The sequence below is a fragment of the Caretta caretta genome, chromosome 1 (assembly GCF_965140235.1).
Source record: "Caretta caretta isolate rCarCar2 chromosome 1, rCarCar1.hap1, whole genome shotgun sequence".
NCBI classification, from domain to species: domain Eukaryota; kingdom Metazoa; phylum Chordata; order Testudines; family Cheloniidae; genus Caretta; species Caretta caretta.
The window spans coordinates 243,294,794-243,311,809 of record NC_134206.1 but is presented as its reverse complement, the minus strand read 5'-3'; the positions used below and the strand labels follow the sequence as shown (position 1 = coordinate 243,311,809).

Below are 17,016 nucleotides of genomic sequence, written 5' to 3'. Positions count from 1 at the left end.
CATCAGATATACTATTCTATCATAACCGAGCATTCATGGGGTAATTGAATTACTGTCATAAATTTTATCTAAAAGCCTCAAATCCAACTAATAAACAGTGGCACCCCAGTATAGTGAAGAGGATATGTTTGGTTTTGTTTTACTCAAAACCTGAGATTCTAAAATGAAGGTGCTCATAAAAAGCAAGGTGATGTTATAAGTGGGAGAAGATTATTTTTACCTACCTGGTAAAAATAATCCCTTTATTTCTGCACTTGGGAGTTGTGGAATATAATCTCTTTGCCCCCTATGATTGCATAGGGCACTGATGGCTGTATACAAGGAAGAGAAGTCTTAGGAAAACACATCTTTGTTTGCCTTGGGAATCATTGTAGCAAGGCCTGGTCCCCTTCCCTTTCCATTGTGAATAGCTTCAGTAAGACCCAGAGCAGCCAAGGAGTCCTCTTTATCCCTCTCTTGCTCACCCACAGAAGAGGAGGAAAAGGAGGTGATATTTCTTCTTGGTCGCACCACTTACCACCTGCAATATCAGATAGATAGGAATTGTTGCATTCCTAGCGGCACAATTTGTGTCTTTAACATAATTTTTCCAGCAGCAAAGTTTCAGTATAACAGAATTCAGTTACTGTAAGTGAATTCCAGTTTTTTAACCAAAATATACTCTGCACTTACTATTTATAATGCCTTTCTTGCCATAGGATACCAAAGCACTTTATACATTAATTTAAGCTAACATCCCAACACTGCATATGTCATAAATACAAAGGGAAGGGTAAACACCTTTAAAATCCCTCCTGGCCAGAGGAAAAACCCTTTCATCTGTAAAGGGTTAAGAAGCTAGGATAACCTCGCTGGCACCTGACCAAAATGACCAATGAGGAGACCAGATACGTTCAAAAGCTTGGGGGAGGGAGAAACAAAGCCTCTCTCTCTCTGTCTGTGTGATGCTTTTGCCGGGAACAGAAAGGAGTGGAGTTTTAGAATTTAGTAATCTAGTAAGTAATCTAGCTAGATATGCGTTAGATTCTGTTTTCTTTAAATGGCTGAGAAAATAAGCTGTGCTGAATGGAATGTAGATTCCTGTTTTTGTGTCTTTTTGTAACTTAAGGTTTTGCCTAGAGGGATTCTCTATGTTTTGAATCTAATTACCCTGTAAGGTATTTACCATCCTGATTTTACAGAGGTGATCCTTTTACTTTTTCTTCTATTAAAATTCTTCTTTTAAGAATCTGATTGTTTTTTCATTGTTCTTAAGATCCAAGGGTTTGGCTCTATGTTCACCTGTGCAAATTGGTGAGGATTTTTATCAAACCCTCCCCAGGAAAGGGGGTGTAGAGTTTGGGAGGATTTTGTGGGGAAAGACGTTTCCAAACTGGCTCTTTCCCAGTTATATATCTGTTAGACGTTTGGTGGTGGCAGCGATAAAGTACAAGGGCAAAAGGTAAAATAGTTTGTACCTTGGGGAAGTTTTAACCTAAGCTGGTAAAAGTAAGCTTAGGAGGTTTTCATGCAGGTCCCCACATCTGTACCCTAGAGTTCAGAGTGGGGAAGGAACCTTGACAACATATATCCTTAATAAATTTTGAACATATAAAACAAATATATCTTAACATACGTCATGTGAAAAATAGAGAAAGCAAGAATAAACATAATTTATATATAGTTCCTATATAAACTACCCTTTCCTCATTCAGATCTTCCCTTAAGACTGACTTCTTCTTCTACAATAAATTAATGAACAAAGACTTTTAATTATTTTGTTTCTTTAAAAAAATCTTTATTCTACTCTACTTTGCACTCGCCCTTACTGAGCTACCACATTACTTTATCTAGTCTACCCTGTCATGCTTCTCTGCCCTCTTTCCTATTACCTTGTTATCTTCCTTCCGCCTACCCCCTGTTAAGTCATTTGCATTCTTCTTTAGGGAAGAGTACTGTATTTGAAGTCCTGGCCAACTTGTGGACTCTGTAAAAAAATTATTAGTAATAATAATTGCTCTAATTATTATTATACTTATTTGCAGAGTATAACCAGTATTTTCAAAATTCAAGGAAGAAGAATTAATATAGAGGTTATCTAATGTAATTAGCTATATTTAGCCGTACCTGCAAATTTAATTAAGGCTTTGGGCTTGGGCAGGTGGAGAGAACCTGTGATGATCTACTTCCTATTTCTTAAATACTAGTAGAAGATAGTTGTAAATATTAGTGATAAATTGATTCTAGCATAGATAAAACTAGGAGAGGGTGCAGCTGCTTTATTCCCATCCTTCCAACTCTCTTGATATGTAAGGTCATTGGGGTAGGATTATCTTTTATGCTTGTACAGTACTCAGCACAATGGGTCCCTGTCCTGGTAGTACCTCTGTAATTCAACTAATAAATAATAATTGCTCATTTTGCAAATCCAGTGAATGCCAAGTCTACACACATGACAATAGCATTTACACTCTGTGTGTAACTTACATCACCATTTAGGTCACTACAAGATTTGATTTTCTGGCTCTGAAATGTTTGCTGCTGCAGTTTGGGGGTAGTCTTGTTACTTGTATACCGAATCCATAAGTACGTTAAGCAAGTTTCCCAGTCAAGTGGGAAATTAACATATATATGATTTAGGAACACTCAATTTATTATTTATTGCTAACCTTTTTTTTTCTTCACTTTATTCTCCTCTGAAATACATTAATTGCTAAGAAAACAATGCTGTCGCTGGTATGGTCAGAGCTTAGTGATACACACAAGTGCAGTATAAATTCCATTTATATAATTTTTTCAAATGTATACATATACCATTTGTGAAATAAAGGATTTTCTGTGATTATATCATAGATTCTATTGTGTATATACACATACCAATTGGTTTTGAAGAGATGTACAAGTTGAAGTGTGCCTTTTGACTTTTTGGATAAGATATGGTGTGGTTTGATTTACATCTAATATGTCCTCTGTTGGGGGCAAATTGCCCAAATGGATCAATCAGATAGATCTTTTCATCTCTCATGTCTGTGATCCTAAACACATCTTCAACAACAAATACTATATGGCCTGATCCAAATACACCCAAACTCGGGAGGACAGTCCAGATCCAGATGCCAATATTGTGTCTGTCTCTCTCAATCCCTTTAGAAAAGTGGTTCTCAACCAGGGGTACGTGTACCCCTGGAGTACGCAGATGTCTTCCAGGGGGTACATCAACTTGTCTAAATATTTGCCTAGTTTTACAGCAGGTTACATAAAAAACACTAGTGAAGTCAGTACAAACTAAAATTTCTTACAGACAAAATGAGAACATAAGCAATATTTCAGTAATAGTGTGCTGTGACACTTTTTTATTTTTAAGCAAGTAGTTTTTAAGAGAGGTGAAACTTGGGGTATTCAAGACAAATCAGACTCCTGAAAGGGGTACAGTAATCTAGAAAGGCTGAGAACCACTGCTTTAGAATATCCTTTGGTTTTTTTCTTTTTCCTTTTTGCTGTAATTACTTGCCTACGCTCTATTTTACTTGTCCACAGCTCCTGCTCTCCTGTTTTGAATACAGCTCTCGTTTGTTTTTCTGCCTTCAGTGTTTATATAGGATTAGTAATGGGAGGGAAGTAACATCGTATTTACTGAGAGTCTAAAGGGAAAATTCCCCCATAAAAAACAAACTTTAATATTCTACAACAAAAGGTGTCTTATTGCAGGAGGGGCTGGGAAAGGGTCACCAACTTATCCACATGTCAGCACCACACCCACCCAACACCCATATAGTTGAGAAATACCTTGGAAGATGTTGCAAAGGTATCCTCTCGCTTAAGTGCCTGCCAACTTTCAAGGAGAGGTGGAGACAGGCACAGTGCAAACTAACCTCTTGGTGACTTGTTTGTTATTCAGTAATGGAATAAATGGGAAGCATTCCTAGAAGTAGTTCTGAAACCAGGTGGGGAGTAGAAGGGGAGAGAGTTTGAATCTGTTATGTATTATCTGAGGACACTGCTTCTCTACCCCAACCCAGACAGAGACTTCCCCTTCCTTCATGTGGAGATGAAATATAAATCATTGTGAAGCTGCTCGCTGAGGTCCTTGTTATTCATTCTCTTCCTGTGATATCTATTTTTTACCTGTCATCACCTACACCCACACATGGCCTTTTACACTAGCCTGTCCTTGGTCAATTCCATAAGGTAAGTGTGTAATTCTCATCATGTCCCAGGCTGAGGAAGAAAACAAAAAAGAGTGAACATTTACATGTTCTTGTGCTTCTTTATCACCACAGGAAAAGGTAAGGCTGGGCAAGGATAGCACTATTTCCTTCTGCATTCAATTCACAGGAGCTGGGAGCCCAGGGGTAAAATTTGATCAAGGTATAACAGACATTTCAGAGAATGTTTCCCCAAAGTTTGAGATTGCTAAACCTCTAGATTTATCTGGTTATAGCATGGAGGACTGGACATTCCTTGCTTATTAAGGAGTCTGGCTGAATGAGAGCTCAGCTACTCTGGTCCCAGCTGTTCCCAGGAGGTGTCACTAAAAGGAATGATATAGAAGTGCTGACTATGGGAAAGGTAACCAATCACTTATTAAAATAATCCTGTGATGCTGAAATCATGTAGAAAACACGTAACATTCTTGTCTTCAGCTTCTGAAGAAATCTGTGGTGATAATCTCGTATCCAGTACTTTTCTAACCTTCATGTTTGAACTGTCGTCCATTCAGCAGTCACCAGCCTTACACTGGCATGTATTTTTAAATATTTCACTGTCCTGTCCCGTCCCCGCCCTTTGCGACCTTGCTCGTGGACAGCTTGAATGGAACCATACAAGGTTTATGCCTCTTTTCTCCTAGGTTAATAGGTTCTCTTGAATTCTTGATAATTCTACTCAGAATATGATGATTTTTCTTTGAAATAGCAGAGAAATTGTTAATTTTCTCACATCAGGAATTGGATTTCTTCTTTTCCTAAGTGAATGTAGAGCTGGTGTAAACTGCTGGATTGAAAACACTGTAGACCGAAATCAGCTCTTTGTCACAGATCTGGTGTGCCAGAGGCAATGACAGGTGTTGGCTTTCCTACATAGTCCTCCAGAGGGCTACATAACCCTGACCTGGAGGAAACACTGCTAGGGATGAGAGGAGAATTCAGCTTTCATTCCTTCTGTTACTGTCTCTTTATAAAACGTCCTTTGCCTCCAGATAGTATGTATTATGGTGCTTAGCAGTTCTCAAGTGTTGGACACTAGTGATATTATTCGCATTCACTCCTTGGGGCCTCTGCAGAATATGTCAACTAAGTTGCCAATTTACAGGTATTGCCCTGAGGATGTGATTGCAGGTTTTATCTGCACCCCAGATAAATCACGTGCTAGTCTGGATAGGGTGTAGGATCCCAATATCATTCTGTGAAAACTCCAGTTCCTGAAGGTGTCTTATGTACAGGATTCTCACTCCTGTCGTCTTAGCTTCATAGCATGAGACTGATTGATTGAATTTCCCTACCTTGTAAGGGTTTTTGGTTTTTTTTTTTTACACTTGTGGGCAGCTGTAGCTAAGTAGAGTGCAACCTGAGCTCCTTCTCAATCATCACATGCCCCACCTTGCCAAGTATTAATCTTGTCCTCCAAAAGTTTCAGTTCCTTCTTATTTGCAGTTGACAAAGGAGCTCCTTGTAGGAACCTGGGCTTCATTAGCCATCACTAATGCTCTTCACTCAAGGATGCCTCATCAGGGATCCTTTTTCTTGTTGTAACCTTGTCTTTCAGTAAGGTCCAGTATAGCTGGTGAATTTTTTAGGCTTCCATCTTGGGTGCTTTAACAGAATTCTGTAATAGTTCTGCATCTTTTTGGTTAGTGCTTCAGTGCCTATTTCTCTCGTACTGCAGCACTCAGGCACTCAAGTGCACAGTACTTTTTTCAGCGTTTTTGTGTTCATGTTTTTTCTTTTGGTAAGCAAGTTCATCCTGCTACAGCATTGTTCTCAGTACACTGAAACCACAGTTTAGGTACTCTAACACCAAAGTTCATTGCATGCCTCAGCACCTTACCTTACAGTTAAGTTTTGGTGCTTGTTGTGTCGGTTGGTCTGGAGCTGATACACCTGGGCCTTTTTCTTTTATTCAGGTTGTGATATAGCAGGGCCAGAGAGCAGCAGGAAAGTGGTAGATGGGAGGTATATAAGCCCTAGGATGATCAAGGCCTTATTCCCTGTGGACTAGGGAAAGGTTACTACAGGGTAATTGGTTTCAGAGTGGTAGCCGTGTTAGTCTGTATCAGCAGAAAGAATGAGGAGTACTTGTGGCACCTTAGAGACTGCATGCATCTGATGAAGTGGGCTTTAGCCCACGAAAGTTTATGCTCAAATAAATGTGTTAGTCTCTAAGGCGCCACAAGTACTCCTCGTTCTTTCTACAGGGTAATTGGAGAACCTGGAGCCACTTAAGGCCCTGCCCAAGACTTAATTAAAAAAACCCTGCTTCAGTCAGACAGAGAAAGGGAAGGAGAGCTGATTAGCATTTGGAGGAGTATTACTGTTAGCCAGAGGACCAGGGGAAAGGAAACCCTGCTCAAGCAGAGCAGAGGGACTCCCCCCGGCACAGAGGACTGAGGGAAACCCTACCCAAGGGGAGAGAGGGTAAGCAGCTCATAAAGCTGAAGGAGCAGGGACCCAGAGTAGGTGAGCGGACCTGGGTCCCTTCCCCACTACCCTCTCTCCCCCACCGGGGCACTAGTGGAGCCCATAACACCCAAGAATAGGGGCAAGGGGTGGCACCCTGACCACACCAAGAAAAAGTGCGGGACCCACCACGGTAGTGTCAACCATTTGCAACAAGGTGTAGAATTCAAGGAAAAAAGATGACCACTCAGCAGCTTCAAACTTTGTTTTGTGAGGCAGGGTGAAAGAATATTGATTGTTTATTGTGGAATCTGTTAAGATCTATAAAGGTATCAGATACATTTGCAGATGTCTCCCAAGTGCTAGGTGGGAAGCATCTCCAACATTCCTTGAGGCACCTCGGGAAGACTTCATTATATCTGCCACAAGACCAGCAAGGAATGCGTCAAAGGCTAAACCTCCAAAGCTAAATCCTGGGTTGCCGAAGACCACTGAGTGCCAGGACTCTGTGCCACTGCACCCAAATCAACTCACACCTGCCTTTTGCCCCAGATAAGCTGAGCAGGATAGTTTCACTATCAAAGTATGACACCAGCAAGACTCAAGACTTCACTAAGCAATGGCTCCTCGACATATCTGGGGCCTTTGCACTTGACGCTGGTGGTAGTGGACTCTGGTTCATTGAAGCCTCCATGCATATGATCAAGGTAGGAGGCACGAAGGAATGGCAAGCAGCTCTCTGGTGTACCTCTGCCAAAGCCCCCAACTCCAGAAGGCTCTGTATTGGGCCTCTAGATTTTCTCCTTCCTGCTTTTAGATGCGTAAACCAGAGAGGGAGATGGCAATTCTAGTATATATTTGATGTGACTCAATCCCTTCTGATTCTCTGCAAGGTAGCACACAACGTCAGATTTGAGTCATTTGTCTGGCCCTGCATCAGTGGTTATAGGAACTTTTGGCACAGTGGGAGCTCTTTTTACACAAAGACTGACTCTTGCACCCTAAGATATGTGAGGCCAGTGCAGGAAACTCTTACCCTAATGCCAGTGCCTCTTGTGGTAAAGGTTTGAGCACAACTGGTATTGTTGCCTCCCAGAGCCTCACATTGGCTAGACCATTCCAGCTGCTTGAGTGTGGGCAGGTTGAGGATAAAGGATGGTAAGGATTGCTATTTGGACTCAAATAACAAGGAGGATCCTTCTGATGCCAAATTCTTTACTGTCGTCCTATGGAGGAGCATCAAGACAGTGACTGCACAGAAGAGTATCTGACCTTTCCCCAGTTCTTACAAACACTGTCGGATATAGCTGATTTTGAATGAAAACTGCTCCAGGAGTCTACATGACCTCAGTCAAAAGGTATGTGGATGAGGAATTTCCTCCTTCCACCAGTAAAATTGTCGTGCCTTTAGTCTCTTTTTTGAAAGAAAGTGGAGCAGATGCCTCACACAACTGCCCCAGTCTCATTAATTGCACTGTTAAATAATAATAGAATATCATTTATTTAAATATTTTTGGATATTTTCTATATTTTCAAATATATTGATTTCAGTTACAACACAGAAGATACAAAGTGTACAGTGCTCACTTTAAATTTATTTCTGATGACAAGTATTTGCACTGTAAAAAAAACAAATGGTATTTTTTCAATTCACCTAATACAAGTACTGTAGTGCAATCTCTTTATCGTTAAAGTTGATTTTACAAATGTAGAATTATGTACAAAAAAACTGCATTCAAAAATAAAACAATGTAAAATTTTAGAGCCTGCAAGTCACTCAGACCTACTTCTTGTTCAGCCAATTTCTCAGACAAACAAGTTTGTTTACATTTGCTGGAGATAATGCTGCCCACTTCTTGTTTACAATGTTACCTGAAAGTGAGAACAGGCGTTCTCATGGCACTGTTGTAGCCAGCGTCACAAGATATTTATGTGCCAGATGCACTAAGTATTCATATGTCCCTTTCTACTTCAACCACCATTCCAGAGGACATGCGTCCATGCTGATGACAGGTTCTGCTCGATAACAATCCAAAGCAGAGCAGACCGACACATGTTCACTTTCATTATCTGAGTCAGATGCCACCAGGAGAAGATTGATTTTCTCTTTTGGTGGTTCGTGTTCTGTAGTTTCCGCATCGGAGTGTTACACTTTTAAGACTTCCGAAAGCATGCTTCACACCTCATCCTTCTCAAATTGTGGAAGGCACTTCAGATGCTTAAACCTTGGGTCGAGTGCTGTAGCTATCCTTAGAAATCTCACATTGGTACCTTCTTTGCGTTTTGTGAAATCTGCAGTGAAATTGTTCTTAAAATGAACATGTGCTGGGTCATCATCTGAGACTGTTGTAACATGAAATATATGGCAGAATGTGGGTAAAACAGAGCAGGGGACATACAATTCTCCCCCAAGAAGTTCAGTCTCAAATTTAATTAATGCATTATTTTTTTAACACATGTCATCAGAATGGAAGCATGTCCTCTGGAATGGTGGCCGAAGCATGAAGGGGCATACGAATGTTTAGCATATCTGGCACGTAAATACCTTGCAATGCCGGCTACAAAAGTGCCATGCAAATGCCTGTTCTCACTTTCTGGTGACATTGTAAGTAAGAAGAGGGTAGCATTATCTCCTTTAAATGTAAACAAACTTGTTTGTCTTAGCGACTGGCTGAACAAGAAGTAGGACTGAGTGGACTTGTCGGCTCTAAAGTTTTACATTGTTTTGTTTTTGAGTGCAGTTATGTAACAAAAAAAAATCTACAGTTGTAAGTTGCACTTTCACGACAAAGATTGCATTACAGTACTTGTATGAGGTGAATTGAAAAATATTTCTTTTGTTTATCATTCTTACAGTGTAAATAGTTGTAATCAAAAATAATACACACCCAGATTTCAATTACAACACAGAATACAATATGTATATGAAAATGTAGAAAAACATCCAAAGTATTTAATAAATTTCAATTGGTATTCTAGTGTTTAACAGTGCGATTAATCACGATTAATTTTTTTTTAGTTAATCACGTGAGTTAACTGCTATTAATCGACAGCCCTACTACTTTCACACTCACATTTAAATAAGGATATATCTCATGCAAAGTATCAGATTTGTGCCTTGCCTTTTGAACAATGTGCTGCTAGGAAATGCTTGGCAGCAGTTGTGGCCTATGTGGACAGGCTGGGAATGCACACGTGCCCCTATATGGATGATTGGCTATTCAAGGACATAACTCAAAGGGTATTATAAAATCAATCCAGGTCACTACTGGATGCTTGGATCACTGATGTTCATAAGCTATTCAAAGTCCCAGCTTGTCTCTAGCCGACAATTATTTGTACATAGGAACCCTTCTAGATATGGCTCAACTCAAAGCCTTCCTGCCCAAATACAGGACCTAAGACATCCCCAGTCTGGTTAAAAAGCATAAGAAAGAACCAGCTGATGACAGCTTGGACCATGCTATGTATGTTGGGTTTTATGTAAGTTCCTATTGCATGCCTCCATATTAGGCGACCTCAGTTCACCCCGTGATCCCAGGAAAAGCCCACAAGGACTCATGCATCCCATCTGGCTTTGGATCTTTCTGAAACTGTGATAATTTAGGTGAAATCTGCAATTAGGAATGGGCTTCTGAACATTTAAATTGTAGTGTCTACAGATGCATCCTACCTAGGATAGAGAGCCCATATGGAGGAACCAGAAAAATTGGGTTCCCCAGGAACAGCATGTGAATATAAATATCTTGGAGATGATGGGAGTCCTGGACTTTGAGAAATGGTAGAGTCCCATGAGGTCATAGTTTAAAAGGACAATCAGATCCATCACAGTCTATATAGGCACACATGGAGATACCTGTTTGCACCTACTATGATAGGAGGCCCTCCAGGAGTTGGAGTGAGCTGTGTCCCACAGTCTGTTCCCTGTTCTCCATGTGCCTGGCCTGGAAGGAAAACAAAACAGCAGACAGACTGTCAATTTGTGGTAGATCCTCATGAGTGGTGTCTGGATCAGAGATGCTGGCAGATTAGATCTTTCCCAAGTAGGGAACACCAGCAGTAGATCTCTTCATGACTCATCTGAAGAAGAAGGTGCCAATTTTTTACTTCTGGCTGCATGAAAGATTTGGGTTTGTTTAGTCTGTAGAAGAGAAGGTTGATGGGGCACATGATGATAGTTTTCAAGTACATAAAAGGTTGTTACAAGGAGGAGGGTGAAAAATTGTTCTCCTTAACCTCTGATGATAGGACAAGAAGCAATGGGCTAAAATTGCAGCAAAGGAGGTTTAGGTTTGACATTAGAAAAAAACTTCCTAACTCTCAGGGTAGTTAAGCACTGGAACAAATTGCTTAGGGAGGCTGTGGAATCTCTGTCATTGGAAGTTTTTAAGAACAGATTAGATAAGCACCTGTCAGGAATGGCCTAGCTATTATTTAGTCCTGCTTTGAGTGCAGGGGACTAGACTAGATGACCTATTGAGGTCCCTTCCAGTCCTACACTTCTGTGATTCAAAGAAAAGATTTCACTAGCAAGAGATGACCTTGTCCACTGACTCTGGAAGGTGGCTTCTGTACACCTTTGTGTTAGTCCCATTGGTAGCAAAGTCCTGGCAAATCTCGGGAAAGAGCAGTTCAGTTATCCTAACAACCGTATGCTGGCCCATCCAGGCATGGTTTTCAGATCTGTTGTAAATGGCCAAAGCCAATCCTGTCAAGATTAGAATCAGGGCTCAGTGTGACATTCTATACCTTGGGGGAACCCCCATATTCCTCATTTTCATATAATCGTGATCTTACATATAAAGCATGCTTTGTAAGGTATCAGGAAAGGTTATGATCTGCTGAAAGTCATTTCTCTGTCCATATATGTGTATAATTAATGTATATAAAGTTATGAGAATTTTGTTGTATGGTGGTCACTAAAACATGCTGTAAATTGGGGAATCAGCCAGATATTAGCTCCCTGGAGGCAACAGCAAGGAAAGTAACCAACGCCCGGGTGGGGTGTCAAACAGCCCATCAACAGCCATTGTCCAGCAAGGGAGCTACAATGCAGTGACTCACCTGCATGAGGCCACACCAGGGGAATTGCTCAACCTTGCTTGGAGAGACTTAGCAGTGCCCCTCCTGACATGCATGGACTTGTGCTCCCCAAGAAAATGGACTGAGGGTATAAAACAGAGAAACTGGACACATACTGGGCCCTTCTCCTGTCTCCACCTTTGCTGCAAGCAAGATACTGAGAAGATAAGACTCCAACAGAGGAGATTGGCCCAGGTTTAAGGAACAAACCTGTATATTAAGGACTGCAATATCCAGTGGGATGAGAAAAACTGCTTAATCTAGATGTTGCCCAGTCTAATAGGGTTGAGAGTTTAAACTGCGTGCTTATATTTTATTTTAGTAACCACTCTGATTTTTTGCCTATCACTTAATATTACTTAAAATCTATCTTTGTAGTTAATAAATTTGTTTGTTAATTCTACCTGAAGCAATGCGTTTGGTTTGAAGCACGTCAGAGACTCCCCTTGGGATAACAAGCCTGGTACATATCAATTTCTTTGTTAAATTGATGAACTCCTGTAAGCTTGCAGCATCCAGCAGGCATAACTGGATGCTATAAGATGGAGGTTCCTAGGGTTGTGTCTGGAACTGGAGATATTGGCTAGTGTCATTCAATTGCACAATCCAAGCAGCCTACATGCCAGAGGCTGTGTGTGAACAGCCCAGGAGTGGGGGTTCTCACAGCAGAGCAGGGTAAGGCTGGCTCCCAGAGTCAAGGATTGGAGTGACCTAGCAGGTCACCAGTCCATATAACACCGGGGAGGGAACACCAGATCATCACCTTCAGAACAAGAGAATCTTGTTCCATTCCATCTTGGAAGCTCTCTCCCTGGTACCTTGGTTCCTGCCTGCAGTGTGATAAAATCAGACTCAAGTCAGACCCCTTTACTTGAACAACTCAGAAACTGCTGGAGTACCTTATTCATCTGTCTGCATCCATCTTAAAGACTAACTCAATCCAGATACATTTGATAGCTATTCTGATCTAATCATAGCCTAAGGTAGACCACTGTCTTTATATCCCATTATTAGCAGGTTCATGTGGGGCTTTTAAAGCCCACCTTCCATTATAAAACTTCTTCTGTTGTGGGATATCAGTATGGTCCTTACATAGGGGATGAAAGCTCCTTTTGAACTCTCTTCCTCTGGGTTAGAGTGTCTTACATAGAAGTAATTTTCCTGTTGACAGTGGTGTCAGCTCACAGAGTAAGAAAACTTCAGGCTCTGGTGAGTGATTTGCCTTTGTGACAAAGTCAGGTGGGACAACAGCAAGAGAGTGGTGGAAGGCAGGTATATTAGCTCTAGAATGATAAGGGCCCTTTTTCCTATAAACTGATAAGGGGTTACCCTAGGTCAATTAGGAACACCTGAATCCAATTAAGGGCTTCCTGAGGCCTTTAAAAACCCCTCCTCTGGTGAGAGAGGTGGAGAAAGAGACAAGCTGCTCCAAGGAGAGAGGCTGCTCTCCTTCCTAAAGGGGGGAACAACCAAAGCTGAGTGCCTGTTTAGGGAAGGACTGACACCCCGGGGCCAGCAATAGGACACCACCACCCCAGCAAGGGAGCAGGGAAAGGTATCCTCCTTTGTTTTGTGTTTGTAAAATGGTTTCTTTTTGTTTGCTAGAGGAGCACTCCTTGGGCCTGCTGTGAGGCCTACCTTGAAAATACTGATAAGGGAAGACAGACACTGTTCAGAGTGTGGTTGATTTACCCCAGGCCCCGCCTCTGCCAGAGGGGGAAGCGCTAAGTCCAGCAAGATAGAGTAAGTGCCTTGCCACACCTTATATCAGATTTTTCAAAGGATGAAGTGGTGCTATAGACTCATCTGATATTCTTCTCCAAGGTGATGATGAAGTTCCACCTTAATGAGCCTATTGGTTTACCAACACTTTTCTACGCTCGGGCCTCACGAAGATTGGCATCTTTCACTATACGCTTGATGATAGAAGGTCCTTGGGGTTCTGTTTGGCACAGACTAAAACCCATAGACAGTCCACTCAACTTTGCTTCTTTTGACACCAATTCATTGGACAGTCATATTACTAAGAGGACAGTGTCTAAGTGGATGTCTGATTACATTTCACATTGTTAAATCTGACTGCCCTGAAACTAGCTTTTTCAGTGCTCACTCAATTCAAGGCAAGGTTGTGCCACCACAACATTTTCAGAAATGTTTCCATCACAGACATCTGCAAAATAGCTATACAGACTTCTCTGCCCATGCTTATTTACAAAGCATTATTGCATGTATTCAGCGTTGTGGGGGAGGAATCTTGTTGTAGACTCTTCATGCTCCAAAACTAGTTTCCAAGGTAGAGAAGGCCAAACATCTCCAACCCACAGAATGATTTGCATTACTTCACGAAGTCCCGTATTTTCAGTTGGATTTTCTTTCTTTTGGCTGTGTGCTGTACATTGTTGTACATTGTTTTTGTTGAGTTTGCAAGGAATCTTAGTAACACATATGAATTTGTGTATACATTTAGATAAACCCTCCCTGTTCACACTGTTGGCATTGACCTTAATTATTGTTGCTCACTGGAGCTCTACTTTTATCTTTCTTTGAAGAGATTACTCTCCAGGAATGAGACTCCTGACACAAATAGCATGTTTAGCAAAGAGGAAATGATTTTATTTTTAATTCTGCTTCTCTGAAGATATCATCGTGCAGAATTCTCACTTGTCCGTCCACCTCCCCTCACAGATTGGCGGTTACCTCTTTTGAGGTGTTTTTTATTTTCTGTTGATCACCTTGAACTGTTTAATTCTTCCTGGAACCTTCACCCCACGCTCAGCTGGAGCATCTGACTGAAATGGCCAGAGGGCAGCATTTATACTCCATGTGGTGGTGCAAGACAACCAGTAGGGGTCCTGGCTCATGCATTCCCTTGATAACACTGTTTTCAAAAAGACCTTAGCTTGGGGAGTTCTGCTGGTCTTGCACTAAAGAGCCAAAATCCACGAATGGGAATCCTCAAGGAGGTTGTTTCTTCAAAGAAGCAGAATTATATATGTCATTTTCCCTTTTGATCTCTTTAAATTTCTCTTGCCCTCCCTCTCCCCCACCTCCATGCAACATAAACACTTCTGATTACTTGTCACCATGAAGACTTTACTTTGGCATATGGGGGAGTGGGCAGGGGAGTGAAGCCATGCCACCAAAGTCAGTATCAATGCTATTCTGTGAATTTGCCAGTAGTAGGTGCTTTACTGTAGTGTCTTTGGAGTGTAGTTGAGTTGCTAGAGTTTCACTAACTTGAGCAACTTAAGACATAAAGCAGCTCCTGAAGCCTAGTCTCTTGCCGTGCAATTTAGCACTGCTTCTAGGTGACTGTGCTGGTTCTTCCATCCCTGCTTGAGTACTGGACGTTTCCTAGCCTTTTCCATTCCATTAGAGCTGCCAGGCTATCATCCAGCTACTGAGGCCAAGTTAATCACATATCCAACATGTTTCTAAGCCATGCTGAGTTCCTTCTTAATTTCCTTTCTCGTTCCTTTCTCCTTTGAGAGCAGTTACAGAGTCCAGAGCATTCCCCTCTGTCTCCTCCACCCCACTTACCCAGCTCATGTCATTTTGAGAGTCATGATCAGGTTGCTTTTGCATTTGTGATTTTTGGCATAAGCCCCTCTCCAAAGTATACTACATAATCATAAACCTTACGAAAATGTTGTTGTAATATTTCTTTAATAGTATTAGAAACAGGAAATTCAGTGTTAGAAATCCTAAGTTTTGAAAGTATAGAGACATAGTAACAGCCAGCCCAAAGAACACTAACTTTGCCTTCAGAGCAAGGTACTGAGAAACATCAGAAATGCTGAGAGAACCTTATCCACCCATCACAAATGTTAGTCCTAACAACAAAAGAAAAATGTGAATGTCTTACACTTAATCATATAGTGGTTGCCTTCTTTATGACAATACTCAGGTCACAGATAAGAACATACTCTACCAATTCCTGGTTAGATATTTCGCATTGTGAAGGTAGTCATTTTCCTTTCTTCATTAAGATTCCACTCCTTGCACAAATGTCATTACACACACAACTAACTGGTGAGTCTACCTATAGAAACCTGTTAAACACATCATATGAAATGACAGCACTTACTTCAAAAGCACAATTTGGAGACTGTGCAATGAATAAGGCAAGGGTTTGAGAATCCATTATTCCTTCTAGCCAAATTCTGGTTGCAATTATAATAGTGTGAATGCAGAGTAATTGAACTGGAAACGTACAGTGGTGTAACTGAGAAAGTTTGGTCCTCATTGCACAGTCTGGACAAGGCATAGTGAACAAGACAGGAGATGTACTCTCTGAACAAAATAAGTATTTAATTGCCATAGAGAAAATAAAATTTTGGTTGACAGTGGCTGTACTGTGTGCAGCATTCCTGTTAATTTCTGTTTTAAGAAGTTTTTTTCCCATCTTTTCTATGCACTGTACACTGAATAAGGAAGGTGTTCTGCAGAAGTAATATCGTGGTATCATGTAATTTAAAGTCCACTCAAAGGGACAGAGTTAGGGTTATGCAAGCAATTGTAATTTTAGCTTTTTCTAACATTTGGGTACTTAACAAGGCCTCTTTGATATTCTCAGTTTTGTTTTGTTTTTTAATGAAATATGTAGTAAAGAGAAACACATTTTTGCTACACATATTCAACAAATTAAAACACTTCTGGGCTGGAAGCATGCACTGTGACAAATTTAAGAAAAATGTAAATTACAATAGCCACGTTATAAATCTTTTAAGCAAAGGGATTAAAACTGGCTTTGTAACTTACTTTCTTTGCTTGATTCCATTCTTGCTGTCACAACTCATGCCTGCAGGAGCCAAAAATACAGTAGAAGGCTGTGTGCTTCAGCTCCCAAGGTGGAGACTGTAGAAATTACAGAGACTTTATGGTTGGGGTCAGTGCATGACTCTCTTCTATTCCCACAGACTCTTACCTCTTTGCTCTGTGCCCCCAGTGACAGTTCTAAACATTCACAACTAACACCACAGATGTGGTTCCCTACCTCAACAGGGCCTCCTCTGGCTAACAGAGGATGGGTTAACTGGCTCTCATATTGACCTAAGGGCTTGTCTACATGGGAAAATTGACGGTAATAGCTGTTGTAGAATAAGCTGTTCCATGATAGCTCCCTGTGTGGACACTTTTCCAGAACAAAAATCACTTTATTCCAGAATAATTACTGCGCTCACAAATCACAGTGCTTAATCTGGAATAAAGTGACTTTTATCCTGAAATAGTGTATCCTCACAAGGGGATACAGGGAGATATTGCCTAATAGCTTATGCTGCAATAGCTATTCTGGTCTTTTTCCCTGTAGACAAGATGTGAGCATCACAATGCTAGTCTA

The 17,016-nt window shown here is 41.0% G+C and overlaps 1 protein-coding gene across 7 annotated transcripts in view; it reads left to right on the top strand.

The window, feature by feature from the left end:
• The window catches only part of ERC1 (ELKS/RAB6-interacting/CAST family member 1), a 538,100-nt gene that overhangs the window by 513,479 nt on the left and 7,605 nt on the right, over positions 1-17,016 (top strand). The gene's annotated exons all lie outside the window — the stretch shown is intronic.